Here is a 27,421-nt window from a genome sequence, read left to right on the forward strand (position 1 = left end):
GTGCCTTTTGTCCAGGTGAACATACAAAGAATTTAGTCAACTTGGGTGGCCTTTCATTATGTTACATAATGAATGAATAAATACATATACAATGTGTAGACTAGATTGGCTGATTTTCAAGAAATAATCTGAATCTCATAATTTGAGTCATATTTGTAGGAAGATAATTTAGCTGCAACTCTTCACAGTGGCTAAAGAGAGACTAGAGTTGCAGCCCTCAGTCCTTCTGTTTCCCACCCTATGGGAATCAACCTAATGCCTTCCCACTGCAGTCTCCAGGAACAGAGAAGGTGGCATCTGGACATGACTCAAAGCAGTAGAGATTACAGTTTATAAGATATAAGAAGGGACTAGGACCTGCTATCCTTTAGGTAGGGGTAGTGTGTGTCTGACCTGAGGAAGGGGTCAAAGACCTTAGACAATGAGGACAAAGTTGGGGGGGCATGAAAGGGAGTATTGGAGGAGAGGGAGAGATTAATGTAGCAAAGTCATTTATTAATAGGTAAAGGCTGCAGAATAACTTAGTGCAAATCTAATTTCATCATTTTTTCTCCACCTATAGCATCATTAGCCCATTTTCCACCTTTTCTCCTACCTAACCAGGAAATTCACGAGCCTCTTTCCCCCTGGGGATGGGTTAGGAGGCACCATAGGGTGGTTCTCTGCTCTGGGTTTCAGAATATGTCCACCACAACAACAATAACACACTTTTACTGAGGACTTACACTGTGCAAAATTCTGAGAAGTCTTCAAGGATTTTATCCTATTTGATCTTCATAAAAACCTTGAGATAGGTGCTATTCTTATTATCCTTAGTTTATAGATGAGGCAACTGAGAGAAAGAAAGGTTAAATGACATGTCTAAGATCACATAGCCAATAAGTTGCCTGGTGCCAGGATTCAAATCTTGGGGCAGCCTGATTCCAAGTTCTATATTATTAGCCATTATATATTGCCTCCTCTGGAAGAAGAAATCACTGGGAGAAAATATGGGTTTTTGTAGTTGGAAGTTTTATACATTGGGATTGTACAAACAAAGTTCTGGCAAGGAGGCAAGTTATGTCAAAGACTGAAGTGAGGAGTGACCTCTTTCTTGATATCACCAATTGAAGACAAGAGCTGTTCCCCATTTTCTGGGACCCTGCATAACCCAAATCAAAAGAGTGGTAAACAACCCAGAAATATTACTGACATGGAATTTTTTAAAAGTAATCTTGGTAAGTAGGGTTCAAATCACATATAAAAATAATAAAGCAATGTGACATTTATGAAATACCAACTATTCTGTAGCAATACACATGTATTACATTAGCAGTAAAGGACATGCTGTGGAACCTCCTCCAGTCTCCATACTGAGATCTTGCTCTGCCTTTGGAGACATAAGAGATTGAGTTCATTATACTAGTCCACAATTTTCTATGCTTCCCTTCTACAGCATATTGGCACATAGCTTTACTTCTTCACTAAGAAAATATTTAAATTCCAGTGGAGCCCAGTAACGAAGAGAAATATGAGGAAATAGTTAGAAAACAAAGTAACATCTGTAACGTATTATCTCAAAGGCCGTAGACATGACCCCTGGTCACTAGTTAGTTAAAAGTTCAGACCCAGGCTGATGTTCCTGCCCTATTTCTTTTCAGCTAGAGAATACTCCAAATGTTAAAAATGGGAGGTCTGTGACAGGGCTTAAGGTTGGGGTTACTACAATCTTCAATTATGAAAGCATAGAAATGAGTTCTTTGATCATAAGAAGAGGAAATATTGTGATCTATTTCATCCTTTATGCAATGGAAGAGTTAACACAGGAGGTCTAGTTGTTCATCAGAGTGGTAGAAAATGGGGTTTGAAGAGGTAGGCTTGGGCTAAAACATGGAGGGTCATGGTAAAGAATTTGGGATTTATTTTAATTGTGATGGGGATTTCAGTGGAGAATTTCAGTAGGATGGTGATATGATCTGATTCATAATCATTTGGGGTACTATGTGGAAAATTCCTCTTAGAGGGAGAGATAGAAGTGGGGTGACCAGTTGCAGCATCGCTGGTGATTGACAGTCATAGCTTGATGTAGGACTGTAGCAGTGGAGGGTAAGAAGTGGTGAGGTTCAGAATGCATAGTAGTAAATGAATGAATGCAACTTTAGTGTCATTGGGTCATCGCAGCTTACTACACACAGGAATACTCCTGCGAAGGTTAGTTGTGGGGTACTTGGGTGTTGGGATACCCAAACTCTAGCAGTTTCATTTCTTTGAGGTCAATTTGGGTTGAGGAGTAAACCCTTTCTGCTTTTTGCTGAGTTTTCTTCAGGAAACATGGACTAGGAAGAGAAGCTTAAAATAAGAGATCTTAAAGAAAATAATTGGGATTAGACAAGAAAAACATGGTGAAACATTTAATATTCTGGCTGTTTGTCAGTGGCCTGTTTAAAAATTTTCAGAAAACATCTATACAAAAGACCTTTTTACTGCTTCTCCCTGCACAGAAAGTAGGGTAGCAATCTTCAACACACACACACACACACACACACACACACACACACACACATACACAGATTAATCGTCTCTCGTATATGTTCTTTTTTTCCCTGCAGTAACAGAAACCTCCAAGTTCAAGTTCAGCAGCATCTATCCAGCTACAGACTATATTTCCCAGCCTCCCCTGAAGCCAGGTGTAGCTATATGACTACATTCTGGCTCATGGAATGTGAAGGTAAGTTATGTGTGCAGTCACAACCTCTAAAGCAGTCACAACCTCTAAAGAGGAAGCTGCTTACCATTCACTTCTTTTTCCACTCTTGGCTCAAATTGAAACACAGAAGTTATGGTGTGAGTTTGCTATAATCATGTAGATAAAAACTAACTGAAGGCATGACAAAGCAGCAGGATGGAATCTGCATCTTTGTATGACTTCATAGAGAACTACTTTGATAGCCCCTCCATCTGAGGCTGTTATATGAGAGAGAATAAGCTTCCATTTTTGCTTGAAGAACTGTGTTGTAAGTTCTCTTAGTTTAAGTAGCACATATGTACACTAACTAACACATAATTATTATTTATTGCAAGAAATTTAAAATTTAGGCAAACTATTGTATTATATTTCTACTACCATTTAAAGAATGCTTATCTTTTGTACTTTATATATTTCTACTTTTTCTTCAGTTTATAAATCATAGTTATAGATGACTTTCAATGACAGACTATTGATCACTTCCCCACATCATATATGAGATATTGAGGGCTAGATTTGGTGCACCCCCAGAACTCATTGTCAGTATAGAAAATTGCGCCCTTCAAATTGCATGTAATTAGAATCAATAAAATATTGAAATTATTGCATTCAGAAGTAACATTCTGAAATGTGATTTGTGGATGTATTGCTGATGAGAATTTGGTTTCTCTTAAATCTTATTAAGAACACTAAAATGTAACTAGTGAATTTATGACCTAATTAATTGTTATATGCCAAATAGAACTTTGGTGCTTAAAGGGATATAAATATTTTAAAGAGAACTGAAGCATGAATTTGTCCTGTAGAGTGGTACAGTCTTGCAGAGTGGTAGGCAAAGGCAAATGTCACAAGGGCACCTTGTATAGGCACAAAAATAGGTATTTTGGGGGAAATTTATAATCAGAGGGACAGTAAGATGAAGCATGTTGTTCCTTTACATTCTTATCTTTCCTCGGAGAGGCATGCAGTGAAACTACAATGGGAAATTGCAAAGGACACTGATCCAGGAGTGGGACTCTGTCATCATCTTAATACTAACTTTTTCTAGGACTGGGTGAGAATGGCCTTGCAAATATTTGGTGAGGGATAGAGAAGTATTCAGATTAGCTGCCAGCTGTTCAGTGGGAGGTTTCATCCAAAGACTTGAAACTGATTGTTCAAACCTGTTGTTTACAAAGCAAAGATAACATCTGAAAGACTTCTGGGTGATTGACACCTTTTCAGTCCATTCCACTAGGGTGAAGGGGAGGGTTTTTTAAAAATTTACCGACTTAGGATGGTATTGATTTATTCTGTATTCTGAAATATGCATATATTAACACGTGTATGCACATACTCTCAACTTCTATCCTCCAAACACCTGAATTTTCTTAGTTTTTTTTTATCCTAACATTATTAATATCTATCAATACCTTTTTTTCTGCAATGATTAAAACAAAGATTCTGCATCCCAGAATTCTTTATTTAGATTAATGTCTTGGTTGGCTTAATTTTAATATGAAATATATATATATATATTTCCCAGTAGATTCACATCGGTGTTATATTTCAGTCTTGATATTCTTTTTAAAAATACTTTTACTTATACAAACTGATTTTTAATTCTTCTTGTATGTGAATGTTAGTTTTCCACCTAATACCCGTGTTTGATATTCAATAACGTCAAAATAAGTTTTTTTGGAAGAGCATTTTTTTTTGACTAATAAACTCAGCTCTCCTTTACTTCATTTACATCTTAAAATTTTTTTCTGCTCCATTTACTCTGTTTTCTTCTCTATATTTTAGATCTCCTTTTGCTTTTCCCATATCTACCATCTCTTTCTCATCATTTTCACTTTTTTTGCTCCTTTTTAGGTATATTCATTTAAACATGTTTTGTTCTGTATAGTGAAAATGGCCCACTCGGGTATTTTTTTGTTTTCTCCTTTGCCTGTCCACCTCTCTTATCATTCTTCCTTGTTCCAAAACTATATCATTATTTGAATCTTGCAGGTCTTTGCTATTTGAATTGAGGTAAATCTGTAATTGTTAAAGACCTTGATAAATACATATCATCACTTGGTATACTTTATTAATTTGGTCCAAACTGTATTGTGTTCAGTGAATAACTTTCAGAGAAACTACTTTTTAAAATTGTAACAATTTCCTAGTTGCATTGTAGATACTCTTTTCTCTTTATATTCATTTTGGTAGACTTCCCTATCATAGGAAAAAATAGAATAAGCATGACTTTCATCAATCATATTTTACCAGATATCTCTAATTTAAATTTTTTTCAAAAGTTTCTTAACCTTAAACATAGTCGTTAAAGTCAATGAAGTCCTAATTGCCATAAAGGAGAAATCACCTGAGACAAACATCCCACAATGCCATATTTAGTTGGCTAGTGGAGAGAGAAAAATTTAGAAATAAAAAAAGGAAGCATAGTTTTGCCATATAATTCAGCAATTGAACTTCTAGATATTTTACCAATTGATTAAAAATTTATGTATATGTAAAAACCTGCAAGGTGAATGGATAAACAGACTGCAGCACATCCATACAATGCATTAGTATTCAATGATAAAAATATATGAGTTATCACATGATGAAAAAACATGGAGGAAGCTTAAATCATATGGCTCTGTGAAAGAATCCAGTCTGAAGTACAATGATTACAATTGTATGACATTCTGAAAAAGACAAACTATAGAGACAGTAAAAAGATGAGTGGTTGCCAGGGGGTTGAGAGTATAGAAGAAGAACTGAATAATCAAAGAACAGGGATTTTTTAGGGTAGTGAAACTATTCTGTATGATACTATAATGGTGGATACATGACATTATGCATGTGTCAAAACATGTAGAACTTTACAGCCAAAGAAGAAACCTTAATTTACACAAAGAAAGAGCTTAGTTTATGCAGCTGAAAGAGCCTAAAAGGAATGATACTCCTTTAGAAACAAGTAGACCTATTGCCCAGATCTTGGTTTCTTAATAGCATTCTCCAATGACTGGAACCAGGGCTCCCTGGGAAAATGCCAGCTTCTAGGATTGGGGCAGGAAATACACAAGATGAGCCTATAGTATCTTGAAGTATCGGAAAGTAACAAAGCGGTAAAAAATAAAAAGCAAAAATACGTTTATGGGGTATATCAAAGGGACACAGAAGCCAACTGAAAGAGCTACCAATGGCCAATTCTGGAACAATTTGAGCAATAAAATAAAGTATAAAATAAGTGTCTATGAATACATACTTATATAAATAAAAGTTTGGATAACTTAATAGATGAGAAAAATAAACAAATATCCCATGTAGAAGAATTCCAAATAATTTATGTACATACTCTGCCCTCAAGCAGAGAGAGCATAACTCCTCATTCCTTAAATGTAGTCTGTGATTTTTATTTTCTTCCAAAGAGTATAGTATGAAAAGGGGAAAAATAGAACAACTTTATAGTGGAAAATTTGACAGTCACTACCTCAGCAAGTGATCAAGGTCAACATCAACAATGATAAATCATGTTGATTGCTTGTACTCTTGATATGATGTGATGAAAATGGCACTTTGTCTCTGTGACCTTCCTACCCTAAACCTATAACGCAATTCTAATCATGAGAAAAACATAAAACAAAATCCAATAGAGAGGCATCTTACAAAAATACCTGATCAGTACTACTCAAAATAGTCAGCATCACTCAAAACAGGAAAAGTCTGATAAATTGTCAGAGTCAAAAACAACCTAAGGAGGTATGACAACTGAATGTAATGTGGTATCATCAATATGATCCTGGAACAGAAAAGAGATATTAAATAAAAACTTAAAAATGTGAAAAAACAATGGACTTTTTTTTTTTTTTTTTTTTGTGGTACGCGGGCCTCTCACTGCTGTGGCCTCTCCCGTTGCGGAGCACAGGCTCCGGACGCGCAGGCTCAGCGGCCACGGCTCACGGGCCCAGCCGCTCCGCGGCACGTGGGATCCTCCCGGACCGGGGCGCGAACCCGGTTCCCCTGCATCGGCAGGCGGACGCGCAACCACTGCGCCACCAGGGAAGCCCAGCAATGGACTTTAGTTAATAGTAGAGTATCAATATTGACTTTTTAATTATAACAAATATCATACTAATGCAGTGTGTTGATAATGGGAAAAACTGGGTGTTGTATATTGGAAATCTGCACTCTCTTCCCAAATTTTATTTGTAAACTTAAGACTCTTCTCGTAAAGATAAAATTTTAAATTTTCTCGCGCCTTCTAAAATCAAATATTTTTGTCAACTTCTGTGTTGCTTTCTCTCTTTCAAACTCTCCTCCCTTTTCTACCTTAACTCTTCAAAGTAGTGCTGTTGGTACAGGTGGGATGTGAGGAATGCTAACATTAAGGAGGAAAAGTCAAAAGAATAGATGAGGGTATCAAAATTGCATAACTCTCCTCTACTTAGTTGGGATTGGCAGAAAAACATGGGCAAAAACAATTCTCCCACAACGAAACCAGTCCTATGACAAAAAAAGACTAAAGAGAGATTGTCCCAGACACCTGCTGAATCACATCACTTATCTCACGGAAATCAACACACAATTTATATCCAAAGGATGAAATACTTATTCCATTTTTTTTTCTTTAGAGAATAAAGGAGTTGATGTATGAAGTAAAATAATCTATTTATCATGCAAAATGGCAGAAGCTTTCAAATGATTTTGCAGGTTTTCTCTGGTGGAAAAAGAAAATTAAATATCACTATAGTGACCGAAACAATTTTTTTTTTGATTGGAAAAGATTCAGTGACATTGAACCAAGGGGTAGTTCCAGTTGTTAAATTCTCATTCTTAGAATCTATTAGAAGAAATCTTAAAGACTTGATTATATCAAGTGATAAGAGAGAAAGGAGCTTTGGGATCAATGGAAAAAACTACAAAAATTGTTGAATTTTTTACAATATAATTTAAGCCTATCTAACAAAGTAGTGGGATTTAAGAAAAACATTGACCTCTAAGTAAGACTTGAAATATTTTCTACACATGTATAAGTGGCTGCAAAGTAGCCTGTAAATGAGGAAAAGAATGACCTCTGTGCATGGGTATCACACTTTCTACAAAAGTAAAAGACCACTCAGAAGCCCTCAGTCCATCTCATACGCTAAAAACTGGCTGGTCAAGGAATATGAACTGGCTGAAACCACAAACAGATAATTGAACAATTAAACTTTCACAGTTCGATTCTAACAAACTTGAATGCTTTCATTATATGTGAGAGGAAGAACAATGAGAGGACTGCTTTGTCTCAACTACTTTTCTCCCTCTGCTCTGTTTGATTACCTTTACTACCTTTTTCATGATGGTCATGAAAAATTTATTGGCATCATTTCAAAGAATTCTCTTGGAATCGAATATCAAAGTAGAGATATTGGATAATAATCATTAAATTAATTTAAGAAAAGTAAAATATCACTGATTGCCTTTGTACTTAGCACTCTGCCTTTATTTTTATATTTTCTATTTTGTAAATTATTTAGTATTCTTTATTATGGTTATATAAGTACATACTTAAAATTTATTTGAACAGTTTAATAAGATTATTCATATTCCACCCCCTACAAATAAATTCTTAATTTCTTTAATTGATAATTCTTCCACCAGTTTCAAAAATTTAACTCCAATATTTGGGAAAGAACTTTTAAAATTATAGTGTAATCAGAGTTGTAACAGGCATAAAATTCAATGTTATGCTATTTTTTTGGTCATGCCACCATTCATTAATTGAAATTTTCCAGTTTTTTTTAAATTGTGGTAAAATATGTAACGTAAAATTTTTTACATTTTAACCATTTCTAAGTGTATAATTCAGTGGCATTAATCACATTCGCCATGTTGTACAACCATCATCACTATCTGTTTTCAAAACTTTGTCAGCTCAAATAGAAATTCTGTAACCATTAAGGAGTAACTGTTAAATAACTCCCTTCCCGTCTTCTCCCCAGCTCCAGGTCACCTCTAATCTACTTTTTGCTTGTATTAAATTCCTTCTTCTAGCTATTACATGTAAGTGGACTCACACAATGTTTGTCCTTCGTCTGGTCTCTCATTCAGCATAATATTTTCAAATTTCATCGAGGTTGTAGCATATATCAGAACTTCACTTCTTTTGTTGGATGGATAATATTTCATTGTATGTATATAATACATTTAATTGCAATTTTTGAAACAAAAATCCTTCTAAATTTGGGCAATGTAGAAATTCCTTCTGTTGGAGTGAAAGTTAGTGAATAATAACAGAAATGATTGTAACCGTTTGCTCTACTTTTTAAAAAAGCCTATGGTGGAAATTATAGACTAACAAAGTCCAGATTAGGAAATACCACTTCTGGATTTTCACTGTAATTTTAATAAAGTGCTGCCTTGTTAGTTATAGGTGCTCTTGAAATATAGAACAAAACATGGTGACTCAGTGAGATTAAATAGAACAAGGATAGTTATATTCTTCCTCCCAAAGTTTAAGCTTTCTATGATATGACAAATATTTGTGGAGTACACATCACTCTTACGCCTGACAACACTAAAAAACCTTCTACTCAAGATGGATCATAAAATTTCAGAAAGATCTATCATTGTATATAGCTCGGTGTATCGACTAAATTGAGAGAACTGCAGAAAATACACTTCTTAGGAATGATCATAGATTGTGCTACTGACAGTGCCAGTTGTTTTTTACTATAATAATTTGTTACTAAGGAAGTATTTTATTCCAGAAACACAGTTTCAGCCAGGTGTTTGAAGCTTAGAATATATTCCCTAATGACATAATGTCTGAAAAACTACTTAGGCTCCCTAGCAATCTTGTTAATTGATACATAACTAAATCTAAAACTTCTAGATTTTGTGCCACCAAAACCGCTGTTCAAGTTTTTTATTTTTCTAAAGATATTCCTATTAGTGATTTCAGAAACAAGTTTCTTTCCGTTTATTCCATCTAAGACTTCAGTACTTCTTGCCCACTATCCTTATCTTTCTCTCGGAAGGAAGTAATCCTATCACCTGAAAATGTAATGAAAACAGAGCTTCAGGGGCAGGTAAACAGCAGAAATATTGACTTATGTTGGATATTTGCTCAATTTAATTCAAGGAAATTAATTAATTAAATTCAGCAAACATCATTTATATGTATTCTACAGTCTAAGGGGTATAGAGGATATCAAGACAAACAAGACATAGACTCTGACCTCGAGGAGCTTGCAATTCGAGGAGCACAGAAAGATTAGGATTCCTCTGATAAAAGGCCTGGTCTGGAAAACACCAAATGCAAGTGTTAAATAAAATTGTATGAATGGAGATGTTAAGTACATCTGTTTGAGGAGTCACGGAACCTTCCTAGAGCAGGCAACAGTAGAGATGGACCTTGAATGATCTAGGGACTTTGGAAAATCAGAGTTGGGAGTTTGGTTCCCATGGGCAGGAATATTGTTTCAGTAGTTACGTATGAGAGATTTTGAAGTAAGGCATAGCTTTTCCGTTCCTAATTCTGGACAAAGTTAGAGAATTGAAGATGAAAACTAGAAAGAGAGAGCATCCTCTGGATGTACACTGTCTTGCCAATATTTGTGACTGTGACAGGCCCATGCAGAAGATGTTGACAAGAAATGAAAGCCAGATTGAGAATGCCAGAAATTTTTGTCTATACCTGAACTTAAGTTTAATTAAATTCAACACTGTGCATGAGCAGTGGGATAAATATCTACTGTAACAAAACTTTTTCCCCCTTTTCTCATTAAAAATTGCATAATTAATTCACATTTATTACTGAAAAATTAATACTAATAAAAAGAAGAAAAAAAGAATTCCAAATCAAAGTTTTAGCAAAGTATGTCAACGTAAGAACAGGCATTTAGTCTTCTTTCATTAAACAATAAGAATGTCCATATAAAAATAAGTATGTAAAAAATAATTTTTCAGCTTCAAAGCTGGGGGAAAATCCCAATATTACTCTAAATTTGGACAAATTCTATTAGCTATGTTACAGATGAGACTTTTTATAAGTCTCCAGGCACTGAAGGCAGATAGTTTCTCGGAAAAGTAAATAAAAGGCATAGAGTAACACCACAAGTAATCCTAATTTAAAAAGATGAGGCTAGAGAGAAAGGTAGATGAGGGGAGAGATGGACACTGCATTAATGATTAGTAGGCCGACTGAATAGACACCAAAATTTCAGTGCCTTAAAAAAAAGCTTATTTCTTTCTCATCTAATGGTCCTGGGCTATTATTCATATTGATAGCTGACTGTTCTCTATGCTGACATCCAGGGTCAGAAAGGCTGTAACTCCAAATAAGAGCTTACGAGGATGCCTGATTTCTCCACATCTAAGCTATCATTCTGTTTTATAATTTTTTTAAGTCTGATTTTTTTAAATTTAATAATATTCTCGTTTGAAGCCCTTTAAAAGCTGAAATTCTATTTTATTTAGAGTATTACCAAGCATTTTATTACAGGTCAAAAATATTATTTTAAATCAACCTATGTTTATATTTTGTCATGTTGACTGATTAGCAAGTAAGTACAATTTTCTTCCTCTGTTTTGAATTTTGTTGACTCATAAGCAATATAGTTAAACTGAGTAATAAATTTTAAGTTCATTTGGTCTCTAGAAGAGTAATGATGCACAAAAGAAATATTAATCAGTATAAGAAGAGATGCCAAAAAAAATTGTACTGGGCTCCTACAGCATATAACTTCTGCAGAACTTTGTGAAAATTTTCTATTGTTATATTAAATTTTTATGATATAATATCAATTAATGTTTGCTAGACAATATCAATTAACAATAGAAGTCTATATTTGTTTTAAAGTTTTGGGGTAGTATTGAAGCAATTCTAGTTGTAACCCAAAGTTCTGATTAAATTGGGTAGTACAGGCGGGGTATATCTGGCCAATTGAAACAACTTTCAGCAGTAGGAGTAGAAATTTTTTGTAAATGTGTGTGTTGTCTGTTTTAAATATATCAGAAATTATGATGTGTTTTGAACCAAAAGTTTCAACTGTCCCTCTTCAGGGCCAATGAAAGTTCCTATTTGCATTACTTTGACCTAAAAAGTCAGGGTAAACCAAATCAAAAGGAACTTTAAAACTTTAGTTCTGCGTATAGTTTATATTACTATAAGGCTTTAAAAACAATATTTAAAAAAACAAAGCTAATAGATATTAGAAACTTTAGAAATATAGAAAAGTAAAAAAATAAAGATCGTTCCCAATCTTGCCAAACAATAATGTTAACACTTCTGAATTTTGCCTTCCAGATACACGCACAATGAGACCATACTAAATTTACTTTTTTAAATGTATTATTTTTATTTAATTTAAAAATGTATTTCCATGTTATTAAATTTCTTTGAATCGTGATTTTTTTTTTTTTTTTTTTTTTTTTTTGCGGTACGCGGGCCTCTCACTGCCGTGGACTCTCCCGTCGCGGAGCACAGGCTCCGGACGCGCAGGCCCAGCGGCCATGGCTCACGGGCCCAGCCACTCCGCGGCACGTGGGATCTTCCCGGACCGGGGCACGAACCCGTGTCCCCTGCATCGGCAGGCGGGCTCTCAACCACTGCGCCACCAGGGAAGCCCTGAATCATGATTTTTAAAAACTACAGAGTGATCTATTTTGTGCTTTTTTTCACAATTCATGTAACAATATTTTTCCTCAAAATTTTTGTGTTTATAAAGAACAATATATAGAAAGTCCTCGCAACTGAATCTTTGTGTATGCTCTCAATTATTTTCTACAATTGGAGCTTTATAGAAAATTATTTAATCAAATTTTCCATATCAAAATTTTATTCAAAAATTAATATAACACAGAATATATTTCTTGGATACTATGCTATTAAATTAGACATTGATAACAAATAGACAAATAAAAGCCCCTATATATTTGAGGATTAGAAAATTAAACACAAAAGTACCTAGGCTCAAGCTCAAATATAAAACCTGAAGATTTTATGTCTTTCTTTTCAAGTTAGGTTAAAGACTTTGAAATTAGACAAACCAATTTAAATTTTGCTCCAAAACTGTTAGTTGTGATATTGGCCAAATCTATTCACTTCTAAGACTCATTTATCTTGTATGTCACATGGGGATATAATCATATTGCAGATGTGTTTCTGTAGATTAGAGCAAAGAAAATGCTCAAAGAGTTCAGTGAATTCTAAAGACTCTAAGTTCAACTTTTGTAGTTATTGTTTATTGTTCAACTAAAAACCATTGATTTTCATCTCTGCATAGCAAAATGCATGTTATGTGAGTCACATTTATAAAGACCTATCCAATAATTACAAGGGATCTAGGAGACTATCTCTGGTGAATAGTTGAAATTTACTCTTCTACACAAGTGGCTCAAAGTACCTAGCATGGCTCAACATAACAGCCCTCTGTTGAAAGTCATCCATTTTTTTCTGTGATATTGTATACTTTGATGACACAATGCATCAGGATACCCACTATTGGTACCCTCCTAAAACAATAGTTCCATCTGTGTTCCCCTTTATTAACACACAGGCAAAGCAGTGTGCAACATTCAGTAACTGGCTAACGAGCCACAGTCTCTGCAATGCGCTCTTTCAGAGCTACTAAGACTCTCAGATGACTACATCGCTGTGATGATGCTGGACTGTGCTTCTCTCAGATGAACTGGAAAGTTGCCCTACTCATTGGAACCCAGAGAGCCATTCACTGTTATCCCATGTCTGCACTATTAGCTCATACTCCAAAACCGGCCTATGTTTTGGCCTGCAGTATACAATAACTCGTGTTTTAGATGCTGTCACTTGGTCAAAGTATAACAATAGAACAAATGCAGCCTATTTTCATTCCTTGTACTCAGTGGACTACGTTTGTGACAGTAACTAGTGAACTGCATTTTTAGCTTCACAGAAGTGATGACATAAATATAAAAATACAAAAAGCTTATTAGATTACCTATAGTTGAGGGAGCTATTTATATTAAATCAAGAAGACAACCAATAATAGTCCTACTGGACCAGAAATTCCAGTAGTGTATTTTATAAAAAAGACTAGTGCAGTCAGCATATTTACCATAGCGATGTGGATATAATTATAATATCATCTCACCTAACCATATGTTACAGTGAGAACCCCTAAAAACAGGCTTTACTGAATTTGGTTAAACAGAAATTTGTTCATATGGTGCACATTAATCTATTATGCCTTTTTAGTAAACTGAAGCCTTGGAACAGATGGGAATGGTGGTCATTTATTGCTTTCTTTTCTGAAATTGCAAATTCTGGAATATCATCTAAAGATGATTTTCTTATGAAGTACACCAAATGGCAACTCCTCTCAGATGATAAAACACAGTAACTAAGTCACAGTTCACTGAAACAAACATACATGTGTTGAGAGATTGTGTAGTAAGACAAAAATTATTCCAGAGCAGAGATTTTCAAACCATTCTCCTCAGTGTCCTGGTAGCTGTTCGTCAGTGGTCGGAGGGGGCAGCTTTAACCATAGAAAGTCCAGAGTAAAGGGAGTGATATGTTTGACTCTATTTATACTTTCATATGAAGACAGGGCTCCATTATTCAGTAATACCAAGTTACACAATAAGTATTTCAGGTATAATTAACCTAGTGCTCACTGCCCTAACAAAGTATAAATACATGGTAATATTTATGGAAATTGGAAAACTGATGCAGAAGTTTATATGAAGCAAGAATTGCAAAAAAATGACCATATTTTTCAAAAATAAAATGTAAGGGGGTAATAGTAATAGGTATCATTCATAGGATATTTATTATATGATAAATACTGATCTAATAATTTTACATGTATTAACTCATTTATTTATCACACTGAATAATAATGCTATAATCTTAGCAATCCTATAATTATGGTAGTAATCCTATACTCTTGCAAATTTTACAGATAAGGAATAGGAGGTACAGAAAGTTCAACTGACATGCCAGTGGGCAGAAAGTGCTATGATCAGGACTGGCTCTGGAATCTGTATTCTTAATTATTACATCACATGTATAAGACAGGGAATGGAGGGAGGGTATTGTTCTGACATAAACTTTAATATATCACAGAGCTAAAATAACACAGTATTGTTTCAGAATTACATAGATGATCTTGAATAAGCAGAACAGAAACAGGAAATATCTATGTGGTAATTTAATATATGAAAAAGATTAAATTTCAAGTTAGTAAGGAAAGTAAAATTAAGCATTAAATGAAATAGGGATGGACATTTATTTGGAAACAAAATTTGATTTCAATTACTACCTCATACTATATAAAAACTACTAGTAGATAAGGATGTAAATATTTTTAAAGTAATAGAAGAAAATGTAGAAGGATATTTTTAGAATTTAGGGATAGGAAAAACTTCTTAAGCAAGATAGCAAACCAATAATAAATAAAAGATAAATAATTCACTACACAAAACTTAAAATTCTTAATAGACATCATAAACAAAGGTAAAGGACAAACACAGCATGGAAGAAAGTCTTTTTTTTTTTAGTTTAAATGCCGCAAAAGAGTAATAATCATAATACACAGGAAGCTTTATGATTCAACAAGAAAATGGCAAAAGAGAAAAAAATGGGCAAGTGATAAGCACAGACATTATAGAAAATAAGTACAAATGACCAATACATGCATTAAAAAATGTTTAACCTCATCAGTAATCTGCAAAAGCCAAATTAAACCAATAATAATACAGATAAGTTGGATAAAATATAAATGGTTAATATTCAGTGGTGAGGAGTCTGAAGGCAAATCTCATACACTGTTAAAGACTATGATAAATTATTCAAATTTTTGGAGGGTGACTTATACCATTTACCAGGATTTAAATTGCTTATATCATTTGATCTAATAATTCTACTTCTAGTAACTAATCCTACACGAATACTGGGACAGGGTTATAAAGATACAGGCATAATAGAAGTTAATAATATATTGTGTATAATATTGAAAAATCAAAACTACTTAGTCATCAGTGCCTCTAAAATACAATGGCACAATTAAAAGGAATAAAATAAGAATACATATCCCTAACAAGAAAAAATCTTCAAGATACTTGTCAGGTGAAAACACCCAATTGCAGAACAGTGTACTTAATCCCATTTTTGTAAGACAAAAACTATGTATATTCATGTAAATCAAAACATAAGTACATTTTTTGAACCATTCCAGAGCAAGTTAGAGACACCAGGCTCCTTTGACCTTAAATACTTCTATAGAAGTAGTTGAATTTTACAGAACAAAAACATGTTCTTACATCATCCTATATCTTACATCATTTCAGATTTAATCCACAGTCCCTATTCAAATTTCATCAATTTCTCCCATAATGTCCTCTATACTCAATTTTTTCTTGGTCCAGGACTCAATCAGATTACTCATTGCATTCAGTAACTGTATTTCTTTATTCTCATTTAATCAGGAAAAATTCTTCAGCTTTTCTTTGTGTTTATTGATCTTGACATTTTTGAAGAGTACAGGCCAGTTATTTTGTAGAATCTCCTTCACTTTGGGTTTGTCTGATGTTTTCCTCTCTAGTTCAGGTTATGAATTTTGGGCAGGAAAACAACTGACCTTATGCTGGATCCTCAGTGCATAGCACCAAGAAGCACATATGATTGGTTTGTACCAATTTTGGTGATGTTAACTCTGATCACTCATTTTTCATCTATCATCAGGTTCTATGGCTTCTTCAGAGGTAACAAGCACATACTTCGTGGGAGCTTCTTAAGGGAGGACCTGTGACTTTTACACATACTTGTGAGCTCTGGTTCTAGCAGTCACACCCTACCTATATTTAGTGTTCCCCATACTCATGGTTAGTGTTAGTTTACCATACTAACACTATATTAGTCCTGGTGCTAGTTGTGAATTTTCTCTAGTGTTATTTTATAGCTGTGGTCTGTTTGAATTCGACCATCCCTACAAGAAGAAAGGAAACTAAGGGCTATTCCTGAAAATTTTAGAGATGCTAACTATTACAGTTCACCTATTTTCTAACCGATACTGAAAGTGATTTATTCAGGCAATATTTCGAATGGTACATAAAAGCAAGATATTTAATGTGATTAATCTGCTTGTAGGTAATGGCCTCTCACCTGCTGGATATGTCCCACTGCAGTTTGGTTATAAATGAGTGAAAAGAACTTGTTCCTTCTGAAATATGCCTTGGAGGCTCCAATTTCCTATAATTTAGTAATACTTGTTTACCTTATGCCAAAATAAAAGGCCAATATTGTCAAACCAGTAGGACAGAACAGATAATTAGGCAAAAGCAATAAGTAAGTCGTTTGGTATTTTTGTGAAAAAAAAATCCAGCTGATTAATTTTTAAACTTTGACACTGTATTGATGCATTCATAAATATTACCCAGAAGTACTCTAAGTCTATTAGGACTAAGGATCTTTTAGGTCTTTTGACCACACTGAGAAAAGAAACTTGATATTATCAAATACAAAAGTAGGTTAGGTTAAATTTTATTTGAGAAACTGCTATCCTCTTAAAAGTATGGCTAATTTTGAGTCAGTTTCTGTCAATGCTTTGGATGTAGCGAAGCCACTCTGGGATACTAGTGACTGTTTTTTTCCATTTTTCTATCAATTTACCTCTCTTTTTATGATCATGGAAACAGCATGACTTACTGGTTAAGAGTTTTTACTTTGGAGACAGGCACAGTTTGAATTCTGGCTCTGACATGTATCGATTGTATGCCTTGGGTCAAGATGCTTGATCTCTGTTTTATTTTCCAAATGAAGAAATATACCTAACTCAGGATTACTGTGAAAATTAAATAAGGTAATGCATTCAAAGCACCTGATTAAATGCCAGTTATATAGTACTCAGTTAAATATACATGCTTATTGTCTGCATCTTCTGCTCTGTGACTCTATCACATATGATTGTTAGTTTCTTATATTAGCATGAAAATCAGAGAAAGGACATTCTTTAATGGGTGAAATGTCTTCACAGACTTCCCTCGATACATTTGGGCCATGGTGATGTTAGTACTTGCCTCGGTTTTGGAAACAGAATAACAATCATACTGTTGGAGGAGGTCATCAAGAGGATGTGATCACTGGTTTACCCTCCAGCTGGCCCTGGGCAATTGGAGGCTCCTCACCCCTCCCCCATGCTTGGAATGTACCCTACTTCAATGGTTTCCCATTGTAATTCAAGTCAAGTAAAATCCACCTTCCTCCCCTTTGCCTAGAAAGGGGAGGTCCCTGACCTGATTTATCTCTGCCTCCTTCACTGACTTCATCTCCAACCTCCCTTCCTCTCACATGGGAAATTCCAGGAACACTGGTATTTCTGTATTTCAAACAAGATCAATCTAGTCTGTACTTGAGGTTTGGCACTTGATTTCTCTACTTAGAATGCTTTTTCACTAGATCTTCATATGGCTGACTCCTCTTCAGAGAAGACCGTTTTAATCACTATCTTTCTAAATCATCAACCAATTTTTTTTCCATAGACTTGGTTTATTTTTTTACTGAATGTATCCTATTTATCTGTTTATCTTATTTTTAGTTTTAATTGTACACATTTTATTTACTTTTCGGGGGTTTATATCTCCCTATTTGAGTATAGTTTACTAGAGTGTGGCTCTCAAGTGCAGTTGAAGCTTTATCTCCAGGGCTTAACCCTAAAACAATATTCGGCACATTGAAGCCGCTCCATAAATATTTGTTGTAGATCCTCAGGAGTGTAAATATGATGCCCTTTGTATAGAAAGTTCCTGTAGAATACATTGACACTTCAAGTGAAGCAAATATTCCACAAATGATTCTATAAATTATAGGCCAGAAGAGAATGTACTTGGAACTAAGTACTAACCTGATAAAACTTTGGTATATTCAGTATTTCATTTTTGCAATGTCTTTTTTTTTTTTTTTTAACTTAAATCTGTGGTCCTGTCATGGCTGTATGTTCAGCCAGTATTTAAAATGCTGTTGGGATTGAATGAACCATACTCATTTTTCACTATCTATTCTTTGATTCCTTTGAAAAAGATTGTTACCAATTAACACTCAAAGAAGGCAAAGTCAAGTTCTTATAAAATGAGAATTCTACAACTTTACAAATAATTCTTAAAATGCACATACTGCATTCATTTCTATTAACCTACAAGTTTTATTTTTCTACCCTCTAATGAAGTCCAAAGTGCTTATGGAAAACATTGAGTTACAGGCAGATTATGAAATAGAGTGAACATGGGACCAAACCTTGAATCTAAGGGGAAACTGGTTTATCAAGCCAGAGATATGAGACTTTGCTCTAACACATTAATGAAATCCATGAGAATAGGGTCCTTTTTCCCTGAACAAATGCAGCTTCAGTGTGCTTATTGAAAATATCTACATAAAGTTGGTAAGCTTTGTGGGATAACTTTTGTACTCACAAAGTGTCTAGCCCAATTAATTTGAAGTTTTTTTTGTTTTTGTTTTTGTTTTTTAAAATTCTTTTCCTTGTTCCCTTCCTTTAAATTCGGTTCAACACACATTTATAGAAAAATCTGTCATGCTTTTTGCCGGGTGCTAGATAGTGGAGACTCCAAAATGAAGAGAATCTCATTCCAGTCCTAAGGGATGTCATTAGACTAAACATAACTCTATGGACTATATATACATCTTATTGAGGATATTACTGAGCTCAGTGAATTCTGTTTCCAATCTCCAGCGAGAGATAAAAAACTCTGGAAAAAAATCTAAATGTACTTCTTTTCTAAAGTTCTTTTTAGGGATGAACCATATAAGGCAGTCTTAGCATTCTTTTATTGATCAGTCCTTTATTACAACAAAGGACTAGATCAGAAAGATTGGGAAGAAAGAGAATAAAAAGCTAAGTTATTCATAGTGAATGTGTTGTCATAGTGGGAAGTCAAACATAAGCATGATTTTGAAGTATAGAAACAATGGATTCTATGCAAAGCAGCATTTTTTATGGCTTGAGAAATGAGGATAAACTAATTTGCTTGATGATTGAAGTTTTGTCTACAGAGCTCCAAATAATAGATTGAAAACATGGCAGTCTTGCCGTTATTTCCTAAGATGTAGATTTTAACTTTGTGGAAAGCATCAACTTGGATACTTGACAAAATTGTAAAGACTATGAAATTAAAACTGGAAGCAGCTCTAGATATCTTCCAATCTAACAGATCGCTTTGCAACCTACGTAGCTTTAACAAATTTTCCAAGATCCCATTATTAGTTAGTGATAGAATTTTAGCTAGAACTCAAACACTGACTCACTTTTATTTTAAAAAATTTTTAATTTATTTATTTTACTATTTCAAGGTCACTTTCTATTTTTATCTGTATTTTTACTATCTTACAAACCTCACCTGTGGGAAATATGCTAAAACTCTTGAAAAGAAACTTATTGACTCTAATGAGATATGCTTCTGACAGATATTAGTAGATATTTAATGGCTATTTTTTTCTTTAAATCTCTTGTTTAATTCCAAATGTATTGGGTCCAAGAAATCTTATAAGAAGTAAATATTTCAATTTCTTACAACACAATGAATGTGTCAATAATGAGAATACATAGGAACAAAAGCACAATACTTTCTCCAAATTGCTCTCTTTCTCTCTAAACTTCACAGTCAAAATAGAAGTGTTTGTTGCTTTATGTTTTTCTTGATGAACCAGAAAGAAATTTATGGCTAATTTTTTGTCAGTCCTCTTGCAATAGGAAGGGAAAGATTGATGTTACTCTCCTTGATTTCTCTAATACCAAAGCTATTGTTTTTCTTTTTAGTTCTAGATGCAACTCAGAAATCCAAGAATTAGAGTATTATTCAACTTTGATACCACACAATTCAGGCCAATGAGAGGGATACCTGTAGGAGGAGAATGAGGGTATCATCATTGTATACCTGAAGTATAGGCTCCCCTCATTAACCTTCCATAATCGGCTTAATAAATGAGGATAGAAAGTGAAGGCACAAAGCATGCTTGCTTAAGGACAGTGAAGTCCACAGAACAAAGTCAGAGAGAGATAAGTCTATGGTTCCCTGATTTCAATTCAGTGATTCTTCCTTGAATAAAAGAGAGAGAAAACTTTCCTCAGGAGCTAAAGGCAGTGAAACATTCACTCTGGTGCTCAACACGCCATTGAGTCCACCACATATGAGCTGAAGTGGGAAGATAGAAGTAGGTGGGGAAGGTTTCTACATCACATACCAGGTTCTCAATCTGGTTCTCAGCTTTTTAGTTTATTTTCTGATATACACTGTGGTCACCAGTGGATAAAAATTTCCATCAATTTCCACTTTTGCTTCTTTCCTTCCCCCTTCCTTCCTTCCCCCTTCCTTCCTTCCTTTTCTTTTTTTCTGCTTTTTAAAAAATGTATTATTATTATGTACATAACAAAATTTACCGTTTTAACAATTTTTAAGTGTACAGTTCTCTAACATTAAGTACATTCACATTGTATCACAACCATCACCACCATCCATCTTCAGCATTTTTTCATGTTTCCCAACTGGAACTCTGTACCCATTCAACACAAACTCCCCATTCTCCCCTTCTCCCAGCCCCTGGCAATAATCTTTCTTTTTTTGATCCCCATTTTCAACAACACTTATTGTTATCAGACTTATTAAGTTTTGCCTATCTAGTTGGTGCTAAATATTATTTCAGTGTTATCTTATGTTTCTTTTTGTATGATTGAACAACATTTTATAAGTGCATTGACAATTTGTTTTCATTTTTGTGAAAAAACTAATTTAATATATCTAAATGTATGTATGCTTTATTGAGAATATAATATATACATATAATTCATGTATGATATAATTAATATTTCAAAATGTACAGTTCAATGATCGTGATTATATTCAGAGTTATGCAACCATTATTACAGTCAATTTTAGATCATTTTGACCACTCTAATAAAAAAAAAATACTCATTAGCAAAAACTCCACAGTTCCTCCAGCCTCCACAGCCCTGAACAACCACTAATCTATATTCTGTCTTATAGAGTTTCCTGTTCTGAATATTTCATATAAATACAGTCATAAAATATCTATTTTTTTTCTGAAATTGGCTTCTTAGACTTAGCATAATGTTTTCAATGTCCATCCATGTAATGCTATATGTCAGTACATCAGTCCTTTTTTTGGCAGAATAATATTCCATTGTATGAATATATCACATTTTATTTATCATTGTCAACACTTATTATTTGCCTTTAAAATTATATCCCTTATTGTCTCATTGTGGCTTTGATTTGAGTTATCCTAATTACTAATGATGTTGAATTTTGAATAAAAGTATTTTGTTAGTAAGACAGAGACAGGAAGAAATCTAATGAAGGATACACTATCAGGCAGACAGACACTGTGCAACTGGATTTACATTATTTTGTCATCAAGGCTTTTTTTTCTGATATTTTAACCCTATAAATTAGACATCATCCTCATCATCACATATAGACTTTTTATAGATATATATCTACCTGATTAACAATTTTTTTGTTTGTTTGTTCTTCATGTTTAACCACCTCAGTCTTCTTTCTGGGATCATTTTCATTCTCCCTAAATAGCAATCTTTAGAATTTCTGTTATTGAAAGATCCTTGGCAATAAACACTCAAGATTTATTCATCTAAAAATTCTTTATTTTGTCCTTGTCCTTGAAAATACTTTTATTGAGTACATAATTTTAGGTAGACAGTTATCTTCTCACAGTAGTTCAAAAATATTTTACTATTTTCTGCCTTTCATTGTTGCTTTTGACAAGTCTGTTATCAAAATAATTGACTCTTTCATGGGTGATCTATCTTTTTCCACTGCTATTTTTATAAGCTTTTCTTCCTTTGCCTCTCTTCCACTTTCTTTGTCATTTAAAAAAAAAAAATACTATAAGTCGCATTGCTGACTACTATTAATGAACACCTACAAGGTAGCAGGTACTATACCAATATATGTACTTCTTTCATATCATTAATTTTCATGGCATTCCTGTGAGTTACTATTAGTAGGCTCATTCTACAAATAGGAGATTAGGCGTGAAGTGTTAAATTCTCAAGGCCACGCAGCCAGAAAGTGCTAGAACAGGCATGGGACCTGAGTATTTCTGATTCCAGAAGCTGCACTCTTAGCAGATTTGCTCTCTTGTGAATTTTTACCCCTGCCCTCTCATGCACTCCTTTTGAACCTCACCTGAGCTTAAAATAGGATAGGTATTTCTGATGATAATTTATGTGTGATTCAACGAATATCTCCTGCTAAGCTAAAATGAGTCACTTTAAAAACCACACTCTTAGAAATAGATGGAAACTGTCATGGGATTATGTTGTCGAAAATCTACCACTAGGATTTTACAACTGTTTTAGTAATTTCATTTTTAGAAAGTGGAAAATTTATTTCTAAAGGCTATTGTCATCTATTTGCTAAGTTCCCTACGTTTATATGACTATATTTTTGCACTTTACAAAGAGATGCAAATGAAAATATTCTTTTTAGTTTTAAATTTTTATCTTAGCATGAAGTTGTTTACATATTCATTAATTGTCACAATATTTTGTGTTATTATTTAATAATTATTTATGTGACTTTAATATCCAATTTTGTTATTTTATTTTTAAATAATTTACAGAAATTCATTATATTGATATAGTATAAGCATATGATAGTTCTTTACCTTTAGGAGATCAACAGAATACATTAGATAAAATGGTGAGGATCGCCAAATCTGTGCTTAAATTATTATTTCTGATTTTGGCCACACAGTACAAATATTTTTCCTAAAAATAGCAACTTATTCGATTAACTGAAAAAAAAATAACGTATGAAAGAAATGCAATAAGCTGCATGCTTTACACACATAAGTTGTATAAAATTTATATCCTATCTAATAAAAACAAAGAATGTACTCATCTTAGTAAAATAAAATATTTAAATTTAGAGTTAGAACACTAGTCACCCTAAAGTAAGATTAACCAAAGACTAGTTATTCTATTTGTTTACATTTTTTTAGACACTTGTTTTCTCCAAAACTCCTATACTTAGATCGTATTTAGTCTCAGAAGATACAATATAATTCCATTGTTGAAACCCATGTATCTTCTTATCCTTCAAATCTTGAAGTTCAGCTTCAGTTCAACCAAGTCATATATTCTAGAAGCTTTGAACTGATGAAATTTGCTCTCTGGAAAAATCTATTATTGGTGTCACTAAATATTCAATGGTTACATTTAATTAAATTATTACAGTAGCCACAACCCCATACCTCAGCATCTATTCTACCTAAAATGTTTGTAGCAACTGGGCATTAATCATATGTTCTCTTCATCACAAGCACTAAAGTGCTGAAAATTCTTCTAGAAACTGTCGTAAATTCTGCCTCTATTATCTACACTCATTGACTTCCTTTGTAAAGTCCCTCACTGTCTCTTGACTGAACTATTGCCACAGGTTCCTAATTAGTCTCCCTGCATGAGTCTTTCTACTACAACCCATCTACAATGCAGAATCCTAAAATATCTTCATAATAATCCTATATTTAAAGAGCTTTAATGGCTCCCTGTTGCATCCTTGTTAAGGTTATAATCATATTGTCTTTGCAATCTCATCTCAGCATAACTCTCCATAGACCTCTGGACCTCTTTAAATATTCCTTCGAAGTATCCAGCAGTGAAAGCAAAGTAAACATTTCCCATCTTCTGCATATATCATGACTCTAACAATAGATTGTCTTTTCACATTCTGTTTCTTTCTGTATATTTCATCATCATCTTTACTTGACCAATTTTTACATATCTTTCAAGAACTAGCTCAAAATTTACTTTCTTAGTGATACCTCTCTGGATACTCCCAGATAGTTTTCCATACTCTCCTCTATGTTTCCAAAGCACAAAAATTAATTTAAAATGTGCCATATTGGGGCTTCCCTGGTGGCGCAGTGGTTGAGAGTCCGCCTGCCGATGCAGGGGACACGGGTTTGTGCCCGGGTCCGGAAAGATCCCACATGCCGCGGAGCGGCTAGGGCCGTGAGCCATGGCCGCTGAGCCTGCTCATCCGGAGCCTGTGCTCCGCAACGGGAGAGACCACAACAGTGAGAGGCCCGCGTACCACAAAAATAAATAAATAAATAAATAAAATAAAATGTGCCATATTTTGTTGCAATTATACACTTACACTGTCTCTTCCACAAGGTTGTGAATTCTTTGAGGATGGAAACCATGTCATATTCATCTTTGTATCCTTTGTATTGAATAGTTTTATGAATGAAATAAACGAAGAATGATCAGAGTTTCTTTGTAATAGTTTTTGTTAGATAGAAATAGTAGCTACTCTGATCCTTTATGTCTAATAGTGATGACCTTTGGATACATCTTCAGCATTAAAATTCTATTATTTAGAGAAGTGTCAAAGGTATAGGCTGGCTTAAGTATTTTCTATTGTATGATCTCATGACATCCTGATTCATGTCATGATCTCATGACAACCTTGTCCTATGATTGCACATTTTTAACTCTATTGACTTAAAAAATGTCTGTTTTTTCCTTATGGACTGTAAACGTTCTGTAAGAGCAGTTATTATTTCTCTCTAGCTCATCAATATATCTGCAGGACTTTAAACAGTGCCTGACAATCGAGTTTATTGAATTAATTTATTAATTAGTTAATGAGTTAATGGGCAGTGAACTCAGAGTTACAAGTATAGGTTCCATTTTCCATCTCAATCATTTTCTAGTTCTTACAATACCACTTTTAGAGTCTACAAAATTGCATTTTCTCATGTATAAAATGAGTCAAAATACCTGCCTTCTTATATTACAAGGTCTAGAAAGATCAGGGGAGAAAAGATGTATAATCAACTTAAAAACTGGAAAAGATGAACAAATATGAAGTATTATTACTCTTGCAAGGAACAACATGGCACTATAAGACAGTTCAGCAAAAATTAGGCAGATTTTTTTTTTGTATAATTATAAAACATTCTTCTCTTTACAGCAGAAACTGTTGATTTACAAATTTTAGGAACCGAGTTTTACGAGTGATAACTATTCATTCTTTTCTCTCCAATATAATTTCTAGACAAATTGAAAAAACTGCAAAAGAACCAGATTGTTATGAATTGAATGTGTCCCTTCAAAATTCACATGTGGAAATCCTAAGCCCCAATGTGATAGTATTAGGAGCTGGAGTCTTTGGTAGATAGTTAGGTCATGAGTGTGGAACCTCCAGGAATGGGATTAGTCCCCTTATAAAAAAGACCCCACAGAGCTCTCTCACTCCTTTTATCATGCGAAAACATAACAAGAAGATGATAATCTGTGAACCAGGATGCAGGCTCTCACCAGATACCAAATCTGCCTGCACTTTGATCCTGGACTTCCCAGCCTCCAGAACTGTGAAAAACAAATGTTTGTTGTTTAAGCCACCCAGTCTATGGTATTTTTGTTGTAGCAGCCTGAATGGACTAAGACACAGATAAACTGATAATGAGTTATTATTGATAAATCTGAACTGGAAAATATGGCTTGGATCTATAGCCAAAACTAGGCTTTCATAATCCTTAAATTACCAGAATAATGTGCCTCAAAAGTACCTTAATAAATGTATCACACATAAGCAGAAAAAGTGTAATTTCTGAGGATAAGCTGCTTTAACAAGAGAGATCCCAGAGAAGACTCATGAGCAGGCATCCAGTTCCTTCTCCCAATCTCACAGCATCTGTTTGAGCAGTAGGTTTAGATAAGAAAAGCCTAGACTTAAAAAAAAATTTTTCCTGGTTTTCCTTCTGGGAGTGAAGAGACAATTCTTCCTCATAAAGGGAAACATGAGAAATGAAAAATAAGGACTTCTCTCATAATCCTGACAAGCTCTTTGCTCTCTTACGTGGACATCCTGTTTCCACTTACAGTAGCCCTCACACCAAATATCACCCACCGATCTTTTATGCATTTTCTAGCACCCATTATTGAACAGTTCAGATTTTTGACACAAAAGGCTTTGATATTGTTAAGGAAAATATATCAATTAAAGTAAATACATATTCGCACTGTACCTCAAATTGAAAATTCATCCTTATTCTAAATTCAAATTCAAATAGTGCCCCACCATATGGTTTGTTATGGACTGAATGTTTGTATCCCCTGAAAATTTATGTGTTGAAGCTCCAACCCTCAAACTGATGGTATTTGGAGATAAGGCTTTGGGAGGAACTTAGATGGTGTCATGAGAGTGGGATTGTCATGATGTGGTATTAGTTCCTTTATAAGAAGAGACAACAGAGAGCTTGCTCACGTGCTCTCTGTGCCATGTGAGGACATGATGAGAACATGGTCATCTATAAGCCAGGAAGAAAGCCCTTTCTAGAACCTGATCATGCTAGCACTCTGATCTTGTGCTTCCAGCCTCCAAACTGTTAAAAAATAAATTTCTGTTGTTTAATCCACTAAGTACATAGTATTTTTCTATGGCAACCCGAGCAGACTAATGCATGGTTCAAGATAGTTCTCTGTATTTTTTATAGAGATCTTTTCATAACATCAGTTACCTTGATATTGAACTGATGTTTCATAAAATGATCCAAAGTTGAAAATGGTAATGCCCTTCTCATAATCAAATATCAAGGCAGAAATTAAAATCCAAAAATGTAATCACTTTATTATTGGCAATGTTCAAGATATTAAAAGCCTAACATTATTAAAACCTAAAGGAGGGTAAGAGCTCAGT

Source organism: Physeter macrocephalus, chromosome 10 (genome assembly GCF_002837175.3).
Source record: "Physeter macrocephalus isolate SW-GA chromosome 10, ASM283717v5, whole genome shotgun sequence".
Taxonomy (NCBI): Eukaryota; Metazoa; Chordata; class Mammalia; order Artiodactyla; family Physeteridae; genus Physeter; species Physeter macrocephalus.